General features: G+C 41.8%; 1 protein-coding gene across 1 annotated transcript in view; it reads right to left on the bottom strand.

Annotated features, from left to right (window-relative positions):
- LOC126416585 (uncharacterized) overlaps positions 1–21,783 on the bottom strand; it is a 418,464-nt gene extending 396,681 nt beyond the window's left edge. Inside the window, exon 1 of the mRNA XM_050084337.1 lies at positions 21,686–21,783. The gene's annotated coding sequence lies outside the window, so the exon portion shown is untranslated. The remainder of the gene's footprint in view (positions 1–21,685) is intronic.
- Positions 21,784–22,278: the final 495 nt, after the last annotated feature.

The raw sequence follows: 22,278 nt of genomic DNA, 5'->3' as shown, positions 1-22,278 counted from the left end.
CGAGACAAAGAAGCACCTGATAATGCCAACGAGTACTGGAATATGCCGAAAAAGGAATCATTAAAGCAGGACAGCAAAATATAGGATATGTAAAAGGGAAAAGGTCAAAAAAACCATGGGTCACACAAGAAATGATTTCCAAGATGGAGGAGAGAAGAAAATTGAAAAACAAGAACACTGAAGATGCAAGAAAGATATACCGAAGGTTAAATAATGAACTGCGAAGAGAAACAGAGCAGGCTAGGAAAAATGGCTAAAAGAGGAATGTGATGAAATTTAAGAACTGGACAGGAAGGGAAGATACGACTTACTATACAACAGAGTAAAGACTATGACATGGGAACAAAACAGAGCAGGAAGTGCTACTATGGAAATTTTGAGTAAAGACGAAGAGGTAGTGTACAAAGATCGTGACGATGTCCTCCAGAGATGGGAAGAATATATAAAAGAGCTATATGACACAAATAGCAAACCAGAAACTCTGGAACTTGAATCACACAACAGTGTAAGTGATGAAGAGAAAGGACCGACCATCATAATGGAAGAAGTAAAGTCTGCCATTGCTGCAATGAAAAATGGCAAAGCAGTAGGTACAGATACAATACCGGGAGAAATACTAAAATGCTTGAACCACAATGGAATAAGAGAAATATTGAGGCTATGTAATAAAATATATGACAGTGGTGAATGGCCTGAGGACTTTTTGACAACAGTAATGATTCCATTACCGAAAAAACAAGGAACCAAGAAATGCAGCGAGCACAGGACAATCAGCCTCATTTCACATGCAGCCGAAGTGCTGTTAAGAATAATTAATAAAAGACTTGAAAAAGTAATATAGGAGAATCTCGGCGAGGAGCAGTTTGGCTTTAGACGGAATACGGGCACCAGAGATGCAATAGGGCTCCTACGAATCTTCGGAGAAAGGTTTATTGAAACAGGAAGAGACCTATATATGTGCTTCATCGATTTAGAAAAGGCATTTTACAATGTGGTTTGGGACAAGCTGGCGACTATTATGAGGGAAAAGAGAGTAGACTGGAAAACCAGAAGACTTACAAACTCATTATACCTTAAACAAAAAGTTTCAGTTAAAGTGAGAGGAGAAAGTACAAACTGGATCAGACTAGGGAAAGGAGTAAGACAAGGATGCTGTTTATCACCTACTCTTTTCAACCTGTACTTGGAAAATATGATTCACCAATGCTCGTTAGATGACAAAGGAGTAGAAATTGGAGGAAGAAGAGTAGGGTGCTTGAGATTTGCTGATGACATGGTCCTTCTAGCCACAGGGGAAAAAGAATTACAGGATTTGGTGGACACCATTGCAACTAACGGAAAAAAATATTGAATAAAAATAACACAAATAAAACAAAAGTATTGGCAATAGGAGGAAATAAGGAAATAAAAATTGTGCTGAATGGAGAAACACTAGAACAGGTGCAAAATTTTAATTATCTTGGAAGCAGGATAGACACCGACTGGAAGTGCACCACAGAAATTAAAACAAGGATAGCAATGGCAAAAGAGGCGTTTTATAAGAAAAGGAGAATGTCCTGCAGCGGTCTGGACAGAGAACTCAGAAAGAGACTCATAAAATGTCTTGTATGGAGTGTTCTTCTATATGGCGCTGAAACACGGACTATGAGGAAAAAAGACAGAGAAAGGCTGGAGGCTTTTGAGATCTGGACATGGCGGAAGATGTAAAGAATAAGTTGGATGGACAGAGTAAGAAATGAAGATGTACTGAGAAGAGTGGGAGAGAGAAGACAGTTACTAGATGTAATAAAGAGAAGAAAAAGAAATTGGATTGGGCATATATTAAGAAAGAATGACGGACTGATAAAAACAGTTTTAGAAGGTTATGTAGAAGGGAAAAGGAAGCGAGGAAGGAAGAGTTTCCAGATACTGGATGACATGATGGACGGTACAAGATACAGCAGCCTTAATAAGGAAGCAATGGATCGCAGAAAATGGAGAGGCAAAGGCCCTGCTAATATAGCAGATAACTGATGATGATGATGCCGTAATGGCGCAATGGCAGCCATTTCGTGAAATGTAATCAATCACACGATTTTCTGGCTTCACACACAAGATAACAGGGAAAAATACTTTACATATTTTTGCTATCAGGAAAAGAAAATATTCTTCGCAGAAAAGTTTTCATTAAAACTATAGGCTTCGTCGAACCCAAAGACAATAAATAAATGTACGAGGCTCAGACTTGCTTATGAGTAAATCGCTGGCTGGTAAGAATCTTGTTTCCACTGCCGTAAATAGTATTCGAATCATAATTGACAGCACAAAAGGACACTGTTTAAGAAAGAATTTACATAACATTGGGAATAATAATCCACCTACTTAGATGATTATATTGTGTCTCTCTCTGGAACAATAATTATTTATCGGACATTAACTACTACAATTTTAAACAATCGCATGTATTTTTGAGTTATTCGTGTGTGTTGGCTACCTTTACTCAGAATTATTTGGTTACATAGCAACAGTGATGATCGTTAGCGTATATTTTAGTGTGCGAAAAGTACGCGACGTCACGGCTTATAAATATTTTTATCCACGTTTGCAAACGTAACAGACCGATACCCTTTGTTAAAGAAGAGGTAGAGATAGAGAGGGAGAGAGACGATGTAACAGTCAACCAGTTCGGTTCATTTTTGACAGATAGCCTGTGTATAAACAAAAATTAAGGACTGCAAGATATTTTCGCTCTCTACCTACCAGAGTCTGAGAAAATCGCCCTTAAAGTTCGTGACACTAAATCGACTCAAAATTAAATATATTGATAAATAATTGTGAACTGGGCATTTCTCGTCGTCGTGAATGTTATCTGGAAACGCATATTTTCCGAGAAATCGGGAAAAGAAACTTAGAACATTGTCGTTTATATGAGCATAAAGGTAAAGATGCTTCAGCGAAAGCGGCAGTAGCCGAGTGGCCAAGACACCTGATTTGTGAGCGGAGATTCTGTGTTGCACTCCTGCACGGATGATGCAACATTGTTCTTTTTTTTTTATATGTAACTTCCTCAGTTTCGGAACTGGTTGAAATTGGACCGTTCATAAAGAATATAAATCACTAGGGAATAATAGCAAGGCAGGTGAATCAATTACCTCAAGCAGTTTCAGTAGCGTAGAAGTAACCTTTTAAACCCTGCTGTATGAAAACAGGTGCAAAATGAAATGCTGTGGAATCTTCAGGAAGAACATCAGCAGCTGACCACAGGCCGTTTTGTTTAAACCGAGGCGTGGCACCGAGTGTGCACAGATAAGAGGCATATTCGGAAAGTAAGGTCCACTGTGAAAATTCGATGGAACTTTGCACGGATGTGTGCCTGTCGATCGCTTCACGTCGCTCGTTTCAGTTTAGAGAGCAAAGTGATCACATAGAAATTCCTAAAGCAACAGTGTCTCTCGCCAAGTATGTGAATTTTGTAAGAGATTTCGCCTGAAGCTATGCAGCCCACATAGCACAAGTGTCATTCATATCTTTCTTCGAGACTTTCTGCAGGGGCAATGATGACTCTCCAGCAGCGTTTTCGATGGGAAGTGTTTGATCACCCACAATAAGCCCTTAACTGGCTCTCTCCATTGTTCATCTCTGCTCACGTTGACTGCTGGCGACGAAGACAACATTTTGCCTCAAACAATGAAAGGCAGACCAGCGTAGAAAATTGGCGGACAACACAGGCGGCTGCTTTCTGTGACGAGTGTACTGGAAGGTTTGTACAACGTCATGGCAAATGCCTAAGTCAGAATGGCGTCTATTTAGAGAGGTAGCTGGAAGGTGTGGGTAATTTAGATTATAATTTTTTTTTTTTTTAATTTTCACTGTGGTTTTCCTTTCGCGATCCATCAGACCTTACGTTCCAAACATCTCTTGTAAAAGCCGGCCGCGGTGGTCTCGCGGTTCTAGGCGCTCAGTCCGGAACCGCACGACTGCTGTGGTCGCAGGTTCGAATCCTGCCTCGGGCATGGATGTGTGTGGTGTCCATAGGTTAGTTCGGTTTAAGTGGTTCTAAGTTCTAGGGGACTGATGACCACAGATGTTAAGTCCCATAGTGCTCAGAGCCATTTGAAGCCAGCTCTTCTAAAAGAACACGCATGTGCTGCCCTTGTTTCCTGTTTGTCACTGATTGTGAGCAGTCAAATTATAAAGAGTGATTATTTCCCCCAGGAAAGATTTGCTTTCTGTGGTAAGTCTGTCGCAAGCCCCAACATACTTGTAGTGAACTGATGTTGCACCCCACGGAATACAATATTTTTTGTGAAACAATACAGTGACCGTTCGTAAATAATATATGTGATGCGCCTTGTACAGTAAGTAATTTGCGGTAAGTCACATGTTGCATTATGTAGTAATGTCATAGTCTTTACCATAATTTAGGAGTTGCACCATAATTGTGGTAATGGATGACGCATTGCCTTCGACCAGCACTGAAACGAGCATTTGTGAGCCTGCCGCTGTGGGAATCACAAGACACACGCATCACAATGCACTACCCACACCAGGCAGTTCCGGTTCTCAGCGTTCCAAATTGGTTCGAGCGGCTATCGTCGAGTGGTGTTTGGAGCTGCAGAATGATGTCAGTATTGAAGAATTGTATCACGAAGCTGAAAGTGATGAAATGGAATACGTCGAAACTTGTGGACTAAAGTTGTTAGTGGTAGTTCGGGAACCTTGAAGTCGCAGTGGGTTCTGGAAGAGAACTACGAGCTAGAACTACGGAAAAGTACCCATTTCAGTTAAAGTCAGGCAGTAATAGCCGACCGCGACAGACGCAGCTACAGATAAGTAAACCGCTTTTGTGACATTTACGAGTTCCTAACCAGTTTCAATTTTATTATATCTGTGTGCTTTAATAGTTTAGTTTCTTGAGTATCTGCGTGCAAATTTAAAATCTTATAGCCACAGTTCTCGCGTTTTCGTTTGCGTCAGAAAATAAACCACTTTTGTGACATATTACAAGTTCCTTATCAGGGGCTAATTATTTGGTTTCACCTGAGTGCTTCGGTAGTTAGGTTTTTGAATATCTGCGTACTACTATGACACAGTCCGTGCGTTTTCGTCAAGTTCTACGGTAGATTTCCGTAGCGCTAGTCGATAGTTCGTTTATCTGCATAGTTTAGTTTTCCATGACCTTTAGTATGGACAGGGACTGCGATTGTTGTGTGTGGATGCGAGTCGAGTTGGTGACACTTCGCTCTCAGCTTCAGGCTGTGATGGCTTCGGTTACACTGCTTGAGGCTGCAGTGGATGGGCACCACTGTTGTGGGCTGGCCGTGGGGATCCAACGGACGTCCAGCACGTCAGAGTCCTCCGATCGGTCCTCACCGGTGGCCAGCCCAGTTACTGCTGGCACTGAGGCTGACCTCTCACCTGTTTTTGTGTGGGAGGTCGCCCCTGGGCGAAGCAGGCAGCGAAAGACTTCCCAGTCGGCCGCACGTAGGGACTCCCCGGTTTTTCTGACAGACAGGTTCCAGGTGCTGTCTGTGGCTGACACTGTCGCTGAGCCAGATGCTGTCACCTGTCCTGTTACAGGGGAAACCACACAGCCTGCAAGATCTGGGCAATCGCAGAGGGTGGGATTATTGGTAGTTGGGAGCTCCAACGTTAGGCGCTTTATGGGGCCCCTTAGGGACTTCGCTGACAAGAAGGTATAGCGTCCCCAGTGCCATATTACGAAAAGACCATATTTATAAAGAAGACATTCATAATTTGTAAGAGATTTTTTTTCTCATGTAGCCTTAAAATAATAATTTCTCTGTGTAGGTTTAGATTGCAAAGAAATAATTTATGACAGAATGATCTAAAGAGACGCCCAGTTACACTCTTTTGTTAATTTTTTAGTCGACCTTACTTCTTCGCTTGTCTTGAATGTGTCTAGAGGGACATCTTGCGTGTGCTGACGAATGTAAGCATATTTGTATGAGTTAAGCATATAATATACTGATTTAAATTTATTGTGCACTTTTAATTTGTAAGAGGTGATCCCGATTTCATGTCCGCCTTCCTTGAATTAACCTGCATTCAAGTAATTTACAGCTCAACAATCGCAGCGGCCGATGCAGCCAACGACGCCATTACGTGGCGATATTAACTTATGAAAAATTAGCGGAAGCGGAAAACTCGCCCGCTATTAGCATAATATTAATTTTTCTCCACAGCCGCACGAAGTTGCAGAAATACTTAGCTTTAAGATTCTTATTTTCAGTAGCATAGCCGAGACCCAGAGCCAGGACTCTGACTACAATACAATGGTTAACGGAGGTAAGAAAATACTCTCGCGCGTGTGTGGGCCGCAATTGTAATTAATAACTAAAGATCTTTTGCTTTAACGTCAACTGACTAGCCGAGGAAATTTATATGAAAAGTTTATTACATTGCTCAACTTAAATATCATTTTTATGAAGGCCCACCACGCAAGTCGGCAACAATCAAAAAATAATAATAACAATAATAATATATACATTAAATTACGACGACCGACGGACGCGAGATTGGCGCCGCAACTTTGGGGCCCGATTAATATGATTCTATTGTAATGAATGTAATTATGTATGTGTCTAATTGTTGTAAAATATTAATGCTTGTATGAATTCTTTTACATGTACAACAACAAAACCACACCCTGAGGAGATCTGGAGAGGAAAAAGTGTAGAAAAGAAAAAGGATTGCGAGAAAGAAAAATAAGTAAGGTAAGGCCTATTGTGCAAGCATCCTGTGTAGCTCTGTGCGGAATATCGAACACATGTGCACATGAGATACCTTCGGTGTTTCGTGTATTTATGTGTTTATTTTTGGAGGGATAATTATTCGTTTTGTGTATTTATGTGTTTATTTTTGGAGGGGATAATTAATCGTGTGTGTATCAGTGTTAAAGATTCGTCAGTGGCTTAAAGTGAATTTAGTATGGGTAAGATAGGACAACCTAAAGCATCCGTACCAGAAGAACAAAATTCTGTTAATATGGAAAGTGAGGATCATTTGCAATATGTAAACGAGTCCCAAGCCACCGCCTCGGATAACATAATTTCCGGAGCGGGGGGCGAGGATCTGTGGACGGTGAATGACGCTCCACAGCAGAATGGGAATAGAGTAACAACTCCACTGCCTGGGCAGGGGGGCCAATCGAGTGCTAGATTAAGCGGGGCACCAGTATGCTCACCGATTGCAGACCCATTTGCAGAATTTCTGCGCAGGTTAGAAGAAAGAGATAGGGAAAGAGATCAGAAACTGGCTCAGATGCTACGTGAGCAAGAGCAGCGCAATGAAGCGAAACTAGATAGGATCCAAAGCGAACTAGCCGAGATGCGGGATGCGTGCAAAGAGATCCCCGATCTTGTGCAAAGCTTAGCCGGAGAGATGCAAAAATTACAGATATCGCAGGCTAGGCTTGAAGACAATGTCCAGACTTTAACCAACCGCGTGGATAATGTGGAGATAGATGCACGGAAAAGTATTGACGCATATTTGGAAGTGCAAGCTCAAAAAGTAGAAAAAGAATTAAATGAATGGCTAGAAGTAAAGGATCGCGAGATATCTGCAAAGATTGAAAGCGACGTAACAACAGCTGTAGAACAAGCGACTGCGGCCGCGAGTGTAAATATTGACGCTAGCGCTGCTGCACTACATGCCGAATTAACACAGATTAAGTCCCGTGTGACTGCGGAGTTGTCAAATTGGCAACAGGAGGTCGCGCGAAGACTGTCTGCGTTGGAAAGCAATGTAAACAGTGGCGGACAGATCATGAATCCGACTCCGCGTACTGATTACTATAATAACGCTGACGGTAGGCAGGGTGCGAGTGCGCAACCGCAACCTAATGCGAATTATGAGCACGAACAACATGCGATACCGTGCAGCGCACATCACGAAGTGATGAATGTCCCAGAATGTAGCAATCAGACGTGCAAAAAAGAGGACAATGTAATAAAACACAGGACATTCCAACCCTTCAATAGCGAAAAACGAAATGTCCACCCTGTTGTATTTATTAAGAGCTTTAGGAATGTGTTTCCCAGGACATGGACGGAAAGACAAAGAATACAGTTCGTGGTCTCCTTTATTCAAGGTGACGCGGCACTGTGGGCCACCGACGTGTCCGAAAAATGTCTAACGATGCAACAGTTTGAAGGTGCATTCTTGCAAAAATTCTGGTCCGATAGCGTCCAAGAAAGACTACGAAAGGAGTTGTACAGTCCAGAAATGTACAATCCTAAGATGGGAACGTTACGCAAATATTTCGAAAAGTATATAAACAAAACCAGGTACTGGGACGAGCCAATGTCCGATCGTGACATAATCAGATTAATAAAAATGAAGTTGCCCAGTGAAATTAAAAGATATTTCATCAATGTGCCGGAATACGATATAGAACAATTCATGGAAATAGTGGATTCTGTTGACCTATTGATCGAAGATATGAAAACCGAAAACAAGTGGAACCATGCAGGCTATAATCAACACAAAGCCGATTACAATAGCAGCCACAGTAACGGTAGTAACTTAGTACCAAATGGTAACGGGAATAGGCAAGAGCACCGGCAACAGAATCAAGGCACAAACAATGGCAATGGTTATAACGGCAACGGTTACAATCGTGAAAATCGAAAGAGACATCATGATGGACGCATGAGTAATGGATATAATGGTATCGGCAATCCGCAATGGCGGAACAACCGAAACCAGTGGCGTGGTCGTAACGAACCGACACCACAGTGGCAACAAAACACAGCGCCACAATGGAACGCCAACCCAGGTCCATCACAGAACATGTCAGGAAGTTACAACCGACCACCGCAAAACCAGAGCCATACACAATATCAAAATACACCATCGGGGAGGCAGGGCGGCCAACCCAACAGTAGCAACAACAACAACCAGAACCACAATGTGAGGTTAGTGGAAGTGACAGACAACTGTCAACCCACTAATGCTCATCCGTTAAACTAAAGACAGCCACAATACGCTCTCCGTTGTTGGCTGCAGGATGGTGTAGTGAGGGCACATTCACGGATGACAGCCATAAACTTTGTATGCTGAGATACAATGAAGGAACAAAAATAGAAAAGGAACTTGTAGACATACCGCAGACATGTAACCGAACCGACAAAAGTGTTGTGCAGGCTATATTGCAAGCAGATATGTATGGAGCACCAATACACATAATAATCGATACCGGTGCGTCAACCAATGTCATGAGTGCAAATTTTTACAAGTACTTGAGTCAAAATAATAGAATACCAGTATTGCCAGTGAAGAATTGTCGTGTAACAGGTGCAATAGGTGCACAATCTCATATCATAAAGCACCAGGGGCAAGTCGAGTTTACGCTAGGAAATGAAGCAATGAAAAGCTCGTTCCTAGTAGTTAAGGGATTAGGTGTTGCTTGCATCCTGGGGATGGAATTTTTACGCCAGAGGGACGCAAAAATCGACCTCTTGTGCGGGGAAGTAAGCCTTATGAATGAGGATAGACGTGTAGTTTTGCCGTTGTTGAGGACACGGGAAGTGCACGGTAAATATTGCCGGAGCTTTCAAACGAGATTCGAAGGAATACAGGTAATGAATTTATATTCTGACTTAAGTACAAGACAAGCATGTTATAAGGAGTTTATTACTGAAGACAGAGAGGAAAAAAGGAAACTGATAGCCATGAAAGTTAGGGAGTCAGAACATTTGACTGAAGCACAACAAAACGAATTGACTCAGCTACTTACAGATTATGAGAATGTGTTTTCGGAAAAACCCGGTGTTATCGAGGGCTACACCTATAACATCGAAGTGGTACCTCACGATACTTTCTGTCACGCAAACTACACCATCCCGTGGTCAAAGAAGGAGGCAGTTACGAAGGAAATAAGAAAAATGCTTGATTGGGGGATAATTGAACCATCTCTATCCCCGTACAGCAGTCCGCTCGTGGCCGTAGCGAAAGCGGACGGCAGTATACGTCTCGTGCTTGATGCGCGCGATATTAACAAAATAATTGTACCTGTCAGAACGCGACCAGAAAACCTGGATGAACAGATACAGAAGTTTTATGGAGTTAAATATCTGACCTCTGTCGATATGCGTTCGTCGTATTGGCAAATCCCACTAACTGAATCATCAAGAAAGTACACTGCCTTTGTGTTTGCCGGCAGAAGTTACCAATTTAAAGTTTTACCATTTGGATTAAATGTTAGTGCAGGTGTCTTCATTGCAGCGCTCGATAAAGTATTAGGACCAGATTTGTTGGACCGAGTAACGTTGTATGTCGATGACTTATTAATAGCTACTCCCGATTGGGAAAGCCACATGGACACGCTAAGATGCGTACTAAAAAGATTTTCTGAGGTAGGCGTAACAGCAAACCTCGCAAAATCCAAATTTGGCAGGGAGAGAATAAAATTTCTTGGTCATGTAATATCACCTACAGGTATTGTGCCCGATCCGAAGAAAATGGCAGCAATTGAGAACTTCCCTCCTCCTAGAACCAAGAAACAGTTAAAGGCATTTCTGGGTCTAGTGTCATTTTTCAGACGATTCATACCTGACCAGCTTTTAAATGATAATACCCTGTTAAACTTGTTGAGAAAGAATACACCCTGGATATGGAATGAACTGTGCCAGCAGTCATTTGAGCAAATACGACAAGCCCTTCTAAATGCTAATCTACTGTCACATCCTGACATGTCAAAGGAATTTTGCCTTGCTACAGACGCCTCCACTGTCGGACTAGGCGCGTGTTTATTTCAAATCGATGAGGATGGTGGAAACAAGAACGTAAGAATAATCGGTTTCGCAAGCCGAGTGTTGTCAAGTTGTGAACGATCATATACAGTCACCGAACTCGAAACACTAGCAGTAGTATGGGCCATGAAGAAGTTCAGATACTATGTGTACGGAAAAAATGTAAAAATTTTCTGTGATCATCAGGCCTTAAGTTTTTTGCTGACATGCAAGTTAATGCACGACAGGTTGACTAGGTGGGTGCTTGCTCTGCAGGAATATCAATTTCAAATAATGTATATAAAGGGTTGTGACAACGTAGTGCCTGATGCTTTGTCACGGTTGCCACAAGGTCTGCCTGAGTTAACAACAATACTAGAACAGGCAACAGAGTACAAAATTTTAGTTGTGAAAGACCCTACTTGTCGAAAAAAGTTCCTGCAGACGTGCAAGCAACTGCCTAGTTTACAGGACGAAGATGCAGCTTGGGGAAAAGTCAAACAAGAACTCCTATCTTCGGGTGGAAATCAGATAGGTAGCCATTATTCTGTGCAAAATGGGGTATTATATTACCGGAAGGAGGTTAACAAGGACTTGTGGTGTGTCTGTGTACCAGAAGTATGTATTAGTGATTTAATCTGGCACGTGCACCTTTCGTGGGGACACGTGGGTATTGAAAAATGTAGAGCACTTCTCGCAAGACAATGTCATTTTAAGAATATGAAAAGAATAATTCAGAATGTTGTAAGGACATGTGTAGTTTGTCAAAGGACGAAACCTACAAATCTGCCCACTGTAAGTGAATTGCATCCTGTTGTTCCTAACAAACCATTACGACTAGTTTCTGTTGACATTCTAGGTCCACTACCCACTGGCAGAGGTGGTGTGAAATATGTATTTGCTGTATATGATGCCTTTTCCAAATTTCTAAAATTGTATCCTGTAAAAGCTTCAACGGCCACACCCCTCATTCAAAAATTACGAACAGATTATTTTGTTAATGTTGGCAAACCACAGATTATATTATCCGATAATGCCACCTATTTTACTGGTCTCAAATGGAAAACGTTTCTACAAGAGCAAGGTGTTAAACACATTTTTGTAGCTCGATTTCACCCGGAGAGCAGTCTTGTAGAGCGTACCTTTAAAGAGTTGAACAGGTTCATGAGAACTTACATTCCGAATCGCCACACCAAGTGGGCAGAATACGTTTCGACTTTTGAGGAACTCCATAATAGATTGCCACATTCAGCCACCGGTTATACTCCACTAGAAGTCATGTTTGGAAAGAATGAAACCGACAGCTGGCTGTCACCATTACCAACTGTACCACGACAAGTTGTACCTCACGAACAAATTATAGCTGAGACTCTAAATAACTTAACGAGGTGCGGGGAGCGCCGAAAGGAAAAGCATGACAAGAAAATAAAGAAGGTAACAGTGTATCAACCAGGTGACTTGGTTCTAATAAGGACTCATCCCAAGTCATCTCTGTTAGCGAAAAAGAATAAAAAATGGCAACTGGTGTATGCCGGGCCCTACAAAATCATAGACATACCACATGGATGTAGCTATTTGTTGGGTGACGTAGAATCGGGAGAGATTAAAGGACTCTATCCATACAAAGACTTAAAGAAGTTCGCTCAGTAGAGCAACGTTTACATATGTGTAGTAGGTTAAGTTTAGAGTGTATTTTTTTCTGTGTGTAAATGTTAAGATTTTAGTGTAACATTTAAAGACAATGAGGCACACAAGATTAGTGCGATTCAATTTTGTAGATGTTAAGGAATAATAGTATTTTTAAGCAATTGCATTTTGAAGAAAAAAAAATGAACGTAGGTTTAAGAATATGTTAAAAATTTCATGTTGAAAAACGCTAAAAAAAAAAAATAAAAAAAAAAATTTAAAAAAGAGAAAATTCAATAGCATGTAACGATGAAAGAATTTTTCATTAGTGTGTCATGAATATTTTTGAACTGTAGTAGTAATGAAACTTATGAAAATTTAATATTATAATGTATATGTTGTTCCATGTATTTATGTCTATACCGATCTTGAAATATGCTCAATCATAATTTACTAAACAACATGAGTGCAGGGTGTACATCACCCAAGGTACCTCATGTGTTGTGGACAAGGTACAAAGCAAATCAATAAACGCGACTACCGCTAAGCACTGTTAAAATATATTGCCATCTGCTAAGGCAGAGATTTGCACGAATTTGTAGTGTAAACAAAAGTCACAAATCTAACATTAATCTAGGAACTTGCACGCTAGGCCTAGATTATAAAATGTCTACAATAATGCGAGAGGCAAAGTTTTGTAAAGTCGAGCCTGGCTCTGGAGAGCAAGTACGCAATGAGTGGGCAGACATGACATGGGGACTTACCTCAGATGAGACGGAAATACAATTGTATAGTCAAAAAATCTGAAGGCAAGTACGACTCTAAGTGGAAAATAAAAAGAGATAATTAGTGCGAGAGACTGGTAAAATCCAGCACTAGCCAAAATCCAGTTCAGACTGAATGAAATACATTAGTGTTTGTGAACTAATCGAAACAGTTACTTTAAGTAGTGTGAAAAACTGTGAAGGTGAAACTGTGATATGGACAGTGAAGTGCTAGTATTGAACGTTCAACAGCGGTGAGGACGCCAAACGCCAATATTACGCACGAAAAACTGTGAATTTGCCTATAAATGTGAACTGTTAACGTGAAGTGAACCCACAGTCAATATTTTTGGGACAGACTGTAGTTTCAGTGAGCACAATAATGCGAAATTGGAATACGATGCGTGGACTGTTGCAAAACAGCGACCGCAGAAACGGCGAATGTTTGTGCTAAGCTCGTATTGGGACACTCACCAGTGCCTGCGAGTGCGGCGAAAACATAAATAATTTTATCAAGACAAAAACTGACGTGTAATGGAAACAGTATTGCATCAAAACTACATTCACGGGAGAAGGTCCATGTCATGTTTTCTGCAAGACAGTGCTAGCTTGACACTCGGAAACTGGCGAAAACTTAACAACTGCCGCACTAATAAATGCTCCTTTCCCACTAGCGTAACCATCTGCAGCGGGAAACAAATATTACGTTGGTTGTGTGTGTGTTTCATGTACTACGTCGGAGATGCGTAGCAGAGCTGACTCCTGACAACAAGAGCGGGGGGCGGATATCATCCTACTCCGCCACGCCCGGCCGAGACAGAAGCGCATCGCCAACGGTGCAGCCGATCAGCTGATTCTGACGTTCCGCGACGGCGAGACACACGCTGGCGTCGAGCGGGCGTTTCTCTCTCCGCAGCCGCCGCGAACGCCGAGCACCGAACACACCAACCGACGCCGTCGCGAGCCAAACGTCGCGGCGTAGATCATCAACGACACCGCAATCAATTGTTTTAATGACCTCATTTTTTGCATAGTGCAACAAAAATATTTGTATGCACATCCTGTACTCCAATGACATTCCAGAAACAATTAAGTGAAAGTGACCAAAGCAGTTAGTCTGTCGCTCCGCCGAGGTTTTCCCCAGGTTTCCCTACGGCCGCGCCAAATGGGGAGCGAACAGTTGACACCCCTGGGACTTCAAGTTTATGGACTAACTCGTGATTGTATACCTTTGAACACTGCAAAAGTTGCAACCCTAAGAAGAAGCAACCAAAATAAAACTAGTTGTATTCTATGTCCTTTTGTACATGACTGCATACGTAACCAATTGTATATTATATTGTTATGTAGATAACTTCATCTGTATTACACTTTGTGTGCAACACACCTCAGTAATTACAACATACGATGTGACATATATAGACTATGAAAGAAAACTCTGCGTGTGGACACTGTGGACATGAAAGTGGAAATATTTATGTCAAAAAACACGAACATTTTTTATGACATAAACATTTCGGGGGGCAATATAGCGTCCCCAGTGCCATATTACGAAAAGACCATATTTATAAAGAAGACATTCATAATTTGTAAGAGATTTTTTTTCTCATGTAGCCTTAAAATAATAATTTCTCTGTGTAGGTTTAGATTGCAAAGAAATAATTTATGACAGAATGATCTAAAGAGACGCCCAGTTACACTCTTTTGTTAATTTTTTAGTCGACCTTACTTCTTCGCTTGTCTTGAATGTGTCTAGAGGGACATCTTGCGTGTGCTGACGAATGTAAGCATATTTGTATGAGTTAAGCATATAATATACTGATTTAAATTTATTGTGCACTTTTAATTTGTAAGAGGTGATCCCGATTTCATGTCCGCCTTCCTTGAATTAACCTGCATTCAAGTAATTTACAGCTCAACAATCGCAGCGGCCGATGCAGCCAACGACGCCATTACGTGGCGATATTAACTTATGAAAAATTAGCGGAAGCGGAAAACTCGCCCGCTATTAGCATAATATTAATTTTTCTCCACAGCCGCACGAAGTTGCAGAAATACTTAGCTTTAAGATTCTTATTTTCAGTAGCATAGCCGAGACCCAGAGCCAGGACTCTGACTACAATACAATGGTTAACGGAGGTAAGAAAATACTCTCGCGCGTGTGTGGGCCGCAATTGTAATTAATAACTAAAGATCTTTTGCTTTAACGTCAACTGACTAGCCGAGGAAATTTATATGAAAAGTTTATTACATTGCTCAACTTAAATATCATTTTTATGAAGGCCCACCACGCAAGTCGGCAACAATCAAAAAATAATAATAACAATAATAATATATACATTAAATTACGACGACCGACGGATGTCCTGTTACAGGGGAAACCACACAGCCTGCAAGATCTGGGCAATCGCAGAGGGTGGGATTATTGGTAGTTGGGAGCTCCAACGTTAGGCGCTTTATGGGGCCCCTTAGGGACTTCGCTGACAAGAAGGGTAGGAAAACCAATGTGTACTCCGTGTGCATACTGGGTGGAGTCATTCCAGATGTGGAAAAGGGCCCTCCCGGATGCCATGAAGAGCACAGGGTGCAGCCAACTGCAGGTGGTGGCTCATGTTGGTACCAATGATGTGTGTCACTTTGGATCAGAAGAGATTCTCTCTGGTTTCGAGCAGTTAACAGAAGTGGTAAAGGCTGCCAGTCTGGCTTGCAAGATGACAACAGAGCTGACCATTTGCAGCATAGTCGACAGGACCGATTGCGAGCCTCTGGTACAGAGCCGAGTGGAGGGTCTAAATCAGAGGCTCAGACGGTTCTGCGACCATGTAGACTGCAGATTCCTCGACTTGCGCCAAAGGGTGGTTGGGTTTCGGGTTCCACTGAATAGGTCAGGTGTCCACTATACGCAGTGGGTGGCTACACGGGTAGCAGGGGCTGTGTGGCGTGGACTGGTTTTTTTTTTTTTTTTTTTTTTTTTTAGGTTAGAGGGTCTCGGGGAAACACAAGTAGGGCTTCAGTAACAAAGGTAGCAGGAATAACGTAGATAAAGGAACCATTGGTATAACAGTTGTAAACTGTCGTAGCTCCAAGTGCTAATAGAAAGCACTGATGCTCAAATCGTTATAGGCACTGAAAGCTGGCTAAAGCCGGACACAAGCTCAGTCGAAATTTTTGCGAAAAACCTATCGGTGTTCCGAAAAGACAGGCTAAACACGGTTGGCGGTGGCGTGTTTGTTGCTGTCAGAAGTAGTTTAACTTGTCGCGAAATTGAAGTAGATACTTCCTGTGAGTTAGTATGGGCAGAGGTCATTGTTGGCAACCGGAATAAAATAATAATTGGATCCTTTTACCGACCACCCAATTCAGTTGACATAGTTGCTGAAAGGTTCAAAGAAAACTTGAGTTTCATTTCAAACACGTACCCGACTCATACGATAATAGTTGGTGGTGACTTTAATTTACCCTCGATATATTGGCGGAAATACATGTTTAATTCCGGAGGTACCCATAAAATATCATCCGCAATTGTGCTAAGCGCATTCTCTGAAAATTATTTCGTGCAGTTAGTTCATGAGCCCACGAGAATAGTAAACGGTTGTGAAAACACGCATGACCTCTTAGCAATAAATATTCCTGAGTTAATAACGAACATCAGAACCGATACAGGGATTAGTGAACACAGGGTTGTCGTAGCGAGACTGTGTATTGTAATCCCCAAATCCTCCAAAAATAAGCGAAAAATATACCTATTCAAAAAAACAGATAAAGAGTCACTAGACGCTTTCCTGAGAGACAATCTACACTCATTCCAAATTAATAATATAAGTGTAGACCAGATGTGGCTTGAATTAAAAGACATAGTATCGGCAGTAATTGAGAGATTTATACCAAATAAATTAAACGACGGAGCTGATCCTCCTTGGTACACAAAACGGGTTAGAACACTGTTGCAGAAACTACAGAATGAACATGCCAAATTTAAACAGACGCAAAATCCCCAAGATTGGCGAAGCTCGAAATTTAGCGCGGACTTCAATGCGAGATGCCTATAACAGTTTCCACAATGAAACGTTGTCTCGAAACCTGGCAGAAAATCCAAAGAGATTCTGGTCGTATGTGAAGTATGTTAGCGGCAAGAAACAATCAATTCCTTCCCTGCGCGATAACAATGGAGATACTATCGAAGACAGTGCTGCCAAAGTAGAGATACTAAACACAGTCTTCCGAAATGCCTTCACAAAAGAAGACGAAGTAAATATTCCAGAATTCGAATCAAGAACAGTTGCCGGCATGAGTAACGTAGAAGTAAATATCCTCGGAGTAGTGAAGCAACTTAAATCACTTAATAAAAGCAAGTCTTCTGGTCAAGACTGTATACCAATTAGGTTCCTTTCGGAATATGCTGATGCATTAGCTCCATACTTAACAAACATATACAACCGTTCGCTCGACGAAAGATCCGTACCCAAAGACTGGAAAGTTGCACAGGTCACACCAATATTCAAGAAAAGTAGTATGAGTCATCCACTAAATTACAGGCCCGTATCGTTAACGTCGATATGTAGCAGGATTTTGGAACACATATTGTGTTCGAACATTATGAATTACCTCAAAGGAAACTGTCTATTGACACACAGTCAACATGGGTCTAGAAAACATCGTTCCTGTGAAACACAACTAGCTCTTTATTCACATGAAGTGTTGAGTGCTATTGACAAGGGATTTCAGATCGATTCCCTGTTTCTGGATTTCCGGAAGGCTTTTGACACTGTACCACACAAGCGGCGGCTCGTATTGAAATTGCGTACTTATGGAATATCGTCTCAGTTATGTAACTGGATTTGTGATTTCCTGTCAGAGAGGTTACAGTTCGTAGTAGTTACAGTTCGTACTAATTGACGAAAAGTCATCGTGTAAAACAGAAGTGATTTCTGGCGTTCCCCAAGGTAGTGTTATAGGCCCTTTGCTGTTCCTTATCTATATAAACGATTTGCGAGACAGTCTGAGCAGCCGTCTTCGGCTGTTTGCAGATGACGCTGTCGTTTATCGACTAATAAAGTCATCAAAAGATCAAAACAAACTGCAAAACGATTTAGAAAAAATATCTGATTGGTGCGAAAAGTAGCAGTTGACCCTGAATAACGAAAAGTGTGAGGTCATCCACATGAGTGCTGAAAGGAACTCATTAAACTTCGGTTACACGATAAATCAGTCAAATCTAAAAGCAGTAAATTCAAAACTGCGTTTTATTGGCAGGACACTTACAAAATGCAACAGACCTACTAAGGAGACAGCCTACACTACGCTTGTCTGTCCTCTTTTAGAATGCTGCTGCGCGGCGTGGGATCCTTACCAGATAGGACTGACGGAGTATATCTAAAAAGTGCAAAGAAAGGCAGTACGTTTTGTATTGTCGCGAAATATGGGAGTGAGTGTCACAGAAATGATTCAGGATTTGGGCTGGAAATCGTTAAAAGAAAGGCGTTTTTCGTTGCAACGGAATCTTCTCACGAAATTCCAATCACCCACTTTCTCCTCCGAATGCGAAAATATTTTGTTGACACCGACCTACATAGGGAGGAACGATCACCACGATAAAATAAGGGAAATAAGAGTTCGTACGCAAAGATATAGGTGTTCATTCTCTCCGCGCGCTATACGAGATTGGAATAATAGAGAATTGTGAAGGTGGTTCGACGAACCCTCTGCCAGGAACTTACATGTGATTTGCAGAGTATCCATGTAGATGTAAATGTAGAAAATAAAAGAGGTAACATTGGCCAAGGAACATACAGATTGAAATCTGCAAATTTAGCGAAAGAAAGTAGCGATATCGCCTCTGAAAAGGAAGAAGCATTTGGCACTGTGGGTAACAGACGTCATGAAAGGAGGGACAAGATACGACCAGCAGCAGTCGATAAACAAATCGACATTCGATCGACCTGTCGAATATGGTCTGCGTTACGAGCGTGTGACAAGGAGAATACACCAGCAGTGGGCTGCGAGTGCAGCGCTTCGGATTACGATTAACAAAGATTTTACGTTTGCTGCATCTTTGTCTCGGGCAAAGAATTTCAAATCAGATTATAAAATTAGTCACAGGCACATCACGAAATACGCCCCGAACACGGAGGTAGAGAATATCGGAGATGCAGAGAACCTTGCAGCACTTTTCAGCACACACACTAAGTCACTTATTACCAGTCTTAATCGCGATTACGTGATCAACAGCGACCGCATAGGGTGCGAGTATCGACGCGTGTTGGCGAGTAAGGGAGAAAGACGAACACTTGTCGCAGTCAGAACTATACATGAAACTACGCATTCGTACACGTTGCACTATACCATTATCGCGTCTGGCAAAGTTTTGCCTGAAGTTTTAGTGTTTTCACAGGAGAAACTGGTGGCAAACTTGCTTTGCCAGTTATTCAAGAACTCAGTCGTTTAGCCGATTCGTTACAAAATGTTTACGTTACCTGCTCCAAATCGAGTAAGTAACAAGTTCGATTTACGGAACATATCTTGTGAATGGTTTAGAAACTGTACGTTGCTGGTAACAGGTTTTGTCTCACATTAGATTCCTGGTACTATTATGTGTGACACCATGTCTACAGACGACGAGTGCCAACCGAAATGCATAGGACAAGTAATACTGCCAGACTATACACTTACGTCCCAGCCGTGTGATGTTCATTTTTGTCGTCAAAATAAAATCTTTACTGTAAGGTCTCAAAATTTCCAAACGCTACTCGAAGCCAACGGAGAATTACACAACCGTGGAAATTCAGTTACAATCTACAGTACTGCTCATGTTCAGGTTCAGCACTGCTTTTTCTGGCGATGTTCCGATATCCATGGTAGGCATCAAAATTGATTCCCGATAAAGAAGTATTTTTAAATGTGAACCAAGTCTGTTTTCCGCCGAATGTTGGCAAGAACCGTTGTAGCTGCTGGGAAATTTCATTCATTAGATGTGCACGGTGCAACGAATATCATTTCGATCGCTTTATTGTTTGACATCGAAAGATGGCTAGTGTGGAACTGAGCCACGTAGCTAATATGGACGAAACTGCTCTGACATTTGATGGGCCGTGTAACAGAATTGTTCGTACGAAAGGTGCTAAAACTGTAACTGTAAAAACAAGTTGTAAAAGGAAAAAATGCACTTCCCTGTAGTCCTCTCACGTTGCGCTTGCGGTACTGAACTTCACCCAATGATTATTTTCAAACGCAAAACAATACTAAAACCTTCTGCAATAACGCCAGCTGTTGTTCTTCACGCACATGACAAGGGCTGTATGGATGGCTCGGGTAGTTTCTGGATGGTTCAAATGGCTCTGAGCACTATGGGACTTAACATCTTAGGTCATCAGTCCCCTAGAACTTAGAACTACTTAAACCTAACTAACCTAAGGACATCACACAACACCCAGCCATCACGAGGCAGAGAAAATCCCTGACCCCGCCGGGAATCGAACCCGGGAACCCGGGCGCTCGGGTAGGAAATTATGGATTAATGGAATATGGGAGAGAAAAAAGGATACTTTATTGAAGGAAAGTTATCTTCTTGCGCTAGATCGATCAAGTAGCCATTTGAAAAATTCAGTGAAAGAGAAACTGAGACAGGGAAATTAATAGCTTACTGTTATTCCGTGAGGAGGGATGGATGAAACCCGACACGAATTCACGACGTAGGGAGCTTTAAAACGACCTACAATCAAACGATTGTGTCAGTGGATAAAATAGTAGTGGTGTAGAGTGAGACATTATCGCTCAATCTTTCGAGAAGTGCGGCATACGTAACGCTTTCGATGGCAGTGAAGATGACATTGTATAGCAAGAGGTCAACGATGACGACGAGGAGAAAGAAGGAGAAGAAGTTAAAAATTCAGAGGACAACTATCATAGATTTAAAAGGTCAGCTCGGTTTTAAAAATTACGAGTTTTTTCACTATGGCTTTGCAATCTAATGATGAAAAGGTTAATTTTAAAAAAATTGTTTGAAAATTAAGATCCGTCTTATAGTCCGTAGCGTCTTACATCAGGTAAAATACGATTTGTTTTATTGTTCTGTGAAACGTGTAACATTTTTTTTTATTACACTTTGTAATACTTTTCACACTCTCATTCCAGTAGTTTTTGACTTGCATCGTAACACGTGAATCACCCTCCGTACCTAACTAAATTCAACGTCTAACAGGCTTCCACATTCCTGTTCAGTTACGCCACTTAGGAAACGCCGCCGACATACTTTGCCACTCTAAGAGAGCTTCCAGCAAGTGTCTACTGTTTCTATTGTAGTTCGAATCCGACACGCTTTTATCAAAAGCAAGATTCGTTCAGGAACCTGCTTCGAGAACTTGGAACATGTGACAATAAGAAGGACTGTTATTAGCACCACTGTTTAAAATAAGCTGTAACGAGCAGTAGTCTGTTAAAATTCACAACTGACGAGAACCGGTTCAGGAATGCACCGAAAAAGTTTTTGCGCTACAGGTCGTGGAATATGGTTGAAAAACAAAGAAAACAGATACTTGGTGACGAAATAAATACGAGAAGACTCACGAAAGACGTCCGGTTGGTTCCGCTCGGCGCCGCCGTCGGCCGTGCAGTGCCCGCGCGGTCGTGTGTCCCGGCTCCCCGCAGCCTGCCCGCCTCCCCCTAACCCCTCTGTGAATGCTATCTGCACTGGACCGACAGCTCCACACTAGAGGCGCCGAGGATACGCGATAACTCCTGCCGCCTCCCAGCTCGCGACCTCTGCCTACTTGATACAGATGGGCCGGACGGTTAGTCTGGAGTAACCGTTATCACGGTTCCAGATGTTTATTTATAACCGTTACTTACAACGGTTATAAATAACTCTCAAGTTGTTTTTCACTACGGAATACCGAATATTCCGACGTGGTTACAGTTGAATAACGACGTAGGTGGAATCCATCAGTTTAGTTATCAGTATAACAGCGAGTAGTGCGAAATGGCAGGAATGTAGTATGAATCGTGCCATAACCTTAGCTAATTAACCGCGGTACTTTTCAGTTGATGTTTGAACGATTATTAGTGTTCAATGTTATATGTATGTAAGTTATCGGTCGCTATTGCAAATACGCTACTGGCCATTAAAATTGCTACACCAAGAAGAAAGGCAGATGAGGAAC

This window comes from Schistocerca serialis, chromosome 8 (assembly GCF_023864345.2).
Source record: "Schistocerca serialis cubense isolate TAMUIC-IGC-003099 chromosome 8, iqSchSeri2.2, whole genome shotgun sequence".
NCBI lineage: Eukaryota > Metazoa > Arthropoda > Insecta > Orthoptera > Acrididae > Schistocerca > Schistocerca serialis.
The sequence above is the reverse complement of the archived record's forward strand: the minus strand, read 5'-3'. Positions and strand labels throughout refer to the sequence as shown.